Below are 3,333 nucleotides of genomic sequence, written 5' to 3'. Positions count from 1 at the left end.
TGTATGTGTTGCTGTTCAAAGAGACTTGGGTGTACTGGTACAAGGAACACAGAAAGTTAATATGCAGATACAACAAGCAATTAGGAAGGCAAATGGCATGTTGGCCTTTGTTGTAAGGGGATTGGAGTACAGGAGTAAGGAAGTATTGCCACAATTGTACAGGGTCTTGGTGAGACCACATCTGTAATACTGTGTGCAGTTTTGGTCTCCACATTTAAGAAAGGATATACTTGCATTGGAGGCAGCGCAGCGAAGGTTCACTAGAATGGTCCCTGGGATGAGGGGGTTGTCCTATGATGAGAGCAAGCACCAAGACGTAGCTTGGCTGGTGGTGAGAAGGGCCCTCCCCGTCAGATCCTTCATGCACACCCGAAGTCTCGCCCCCTCCGCACAGTGCCCCCGCGTTGGCTGTGGTGGGGAAGAGACGGTCGCCCACCTCCTCCTGGAATGTGCCTTTGCAAAGCAGGTGTGGAAAGAGATGCAGTGGTTTTTCTCAAGGTTCATCCCAAGCAGCTCTGTAACACAGGAGTCTGTGCTCTACGGGCTGTTCCCAGGGACGCACACCGAGACAAACATCAACTGCTGCTGGAGGACTATCAATTCGGTGAAAGACGCCCTTTGGTCTGCCCGAAACTTGCTGGTCTTCCAGCGCAAAGAGTTGTCCACCACCGAATGTTGCAGACTGGCACATTCCAAGGTCCAGGACTACGTGCTGAGGGACGCACTAAAGCTTGGGGCAGCCGCAGCAAAGGTTCAATGGGGAAAGACCACAGTGTAAGGTCCCCCCACCAAGCTGGACTGAGGGGCTGGATCCATGGGAAACCCCTCGAACTGTATCGTTAATATTCTCAATTGCTGTAAATGTAAAACTGTAATTGACATGACAATTGTGAAACGGAAGGGTTGGGAAGAAACTCATGACATTATTGAAAGAAACAGATCTCTTTTGCAATGTTTGTATTTGTTCGTGCTGTTTGGAAACTGTTTGGCAATGTAATTTTTACAGATTTTTATGAATAAAGTATATTTTGGGGGAAAAAAAAAAAATCTGTTCTTATCAGTTTAATATCTGATACGTCCCCTATCTGGGGACCAAATATTAAATTGATTTTTGGGACAGGGAGATGGAACAGGGGCTTGCCCCATCCACTCCATGCATCCACCTGGTATTGGAGTGTTTCCAGGAGCGGTGCAGCTTCCCCCCTCCATGGGGGCGAGACCCCTGCTGAAAAATAGAATTCGCAATAGTAACGGCGCTGCTGCTCGGCTGACTTTGCTGCAGTTTTCCGTGGGCGCTGCGATGCCCCCTGTTGGATTGCCCCGCAGTTGCAGGCCGCCCTTTGATGCCCAGCGCGCGCGTGTCTTTTTTCCTGCGCAATGCCTCGCGCAGAAGCGCAAGGAATGGCTGCGCGTGGCGTGCACGCGTGCTTTCCTTTCTGCTTGCAAGGCCCGGCAACAAAAGGAGCTCTGGCTCAAAGACCGCCCGCCGTCGCCTCTTTCGCCGTAGGCACGCCCGCCCGGCGGCTACTTTGACGTAGAGGCCGCACGCCGGGCCTGACGCGCGCAGCAAACGCAGTTTTACAGCCATCGCTTCTCGGCCTTTTGGCTAAGATCAAGTGTAGTATCTGTTCTTATCAGTAGAGATGCAGTGGTTTTTGTCAAGGTTCATCCCAAGCAGCTCTGTAACACAGGAGTCTGTGCTCTACGGGCTGTTCCCAGGGACGCACACCGAGACAAACATCAACTGCTGCTGGAGGACTATCAATTCGGTGAAAGACGCCCTTTGGTCTGCCCGAAACTTGCTGGTCTTCCAGCGCAAAGAGTTGTCCACCACCGAATGTTGCAGACTGGCACATTCCAAGGTCCAGGACTACGTGCTGAGGGACGCACTAAAGCTTGGGGCAGCCGCAGCAAAGGCTCAATGGGGAAAAACCACAGTGTAAGGTTCCCCCACCAAGCTGGACTGAGGGGCTGGAACCATGGGAAGCCCCTCGAACTGTTTCGTTAATATTCTCAATTGCTGTAAATGTAAAACTGTAATTGACATGACAATTGTGAAACGGAAGGGTTGGGAAGAAACTCATGACATTATTGAAAGAAACTGATCTCTTTTGCAATGTTTGTATTTTTTCGTGCTGTTTGGAAACTGTTTGGCAATGTAATTTTTACAGATGTTTATGAATAAAGTATATTTTGGAAATAAAAAAAAAAGAATAAGTAAAACCTATCCTTCGTGGAGCAGTTTCTGCGGGAAAACACCTTTGACCACCGGTCCATCAGGCAGTGGTCTGCACGGAATGTCCTCAAGGCCCTACGGGAAAAGGAAACGGTGGATCCTGTCGGATGGTTCCCCGAGCAGACCGTCAAAGTCATTTGGCGGAATGCCTCATCACCAGAACTTTCAAACAAGCACCAAGACGTAGCTTGGCTGGTGGTGAGAAGGGCCCTCCCCGTCAGATCCTTCATGCACACCCGAAGTCTCGCCCCTCCGCACAGTGCCCCCGCGTTGGCTGTGGTGGGGAAGAGACGGTCGCCCACCTCCTCCTGGAATGTGCCTTTGCAAAGCAGGTGTGGAAAGAGATGCAGTGGTTTTTCTCAAGGTTCATCCCAAGCAGTTCTGTAACACAGGAGTCTGTGCTCTACGGGCTGTTCCCAGGGACGCACACCGAGACAAACATCAACTGCTGCTGGAGGACTATCAATTCGGTGAAAGACGCCCTTTGGTCTGCCCGAAACTTGCTGGTCTTCCAGCGCAAAGAGTTGTCCACCACCGAATGTTGCAGACTGGCACATTCCAAGGTCCAGGACTACGTGCTGAGGGACGCACTAAAGCTTGGGGCAGACGCAGCAAAGGCTCAATGGGGAAAGACCACAGTGTAAGGTTCCCCCACCAAGCTGGACTGAGGGGCTGGATCCATGGGAAACCCCTCGAACTGTATCGTTAATATTCTCAATTGCTGTAAATGTAAAACTGTAATTGACATGACAATTGTGAAACAGAAGGGTTGTGAAGAAACTCATGACAGTATTGAAGGAAACTGATCTCCCTTGCAATGTTTGTATTTTTTGGTGCTGTTTGGAAACTGTTTGGCAATGTAATTTTTACAGGTTTTTATGAATAAAGTATATTTTGGAAATTAAAAAAAAGAATAAGTAAATTGGGCCTGTATTCTCTGCAGTTTGGAAGAATGAGAGGTGATCTCATTGAAACGAACAAGATGCTGAAGGGGTTGGATAGGGTAAACACTGAGAGATTGTTTCCGCTGGTCGGAGAATCTAAAACATGGAGGCACAGTCTCAGGATAAGGGGCCGATCATTTAGGACTGAAATGA

At 49.4% G+C, this 3,333-nt stretch overlaps 2 pseudogenes; both read left to right on the top strand.

Moving 5' to 3' along the window:
* Positions 1–1,023: 1,023 nt before the first annotated feature.
* LOC137376862 (U2 spliceosomal RNA) lies at positions 1,024–1,200 on the top strand (annotated as a pseudogene).
* A 386-nt stretch (positions 1,201–1,586) lies between these two features.
* LOC137376828 (U2 spliceosomal RNA) lies at positions 1,587–1,674 on the top strand (annotated as a pseudogene).
* The last annotated feature ends 1,659 nt before the right edge of the window (positions 1,675–3,333 follow it).

Source organism: Heterodontus francisci, chromosome 13, assembly GCF_036365525.1.
Source record: "Heterodontus francisci isolate sHetFra1 chromosome 13, sHetFra1.hap1, whole genome shotgun sequence".
In the NCBI taxonomy this organism is placed as follows: Eukaryota; Metazoa; Chordata; class Chondrichthyes; order Heterodontiformes; family Heterodontidae; genus Heterodontus; species Heterodontus francisci.
Note: the sequence above shows the minus strand (reverse complement) of the source record. Positions and strands in the feature narration are given on the sequence as shown.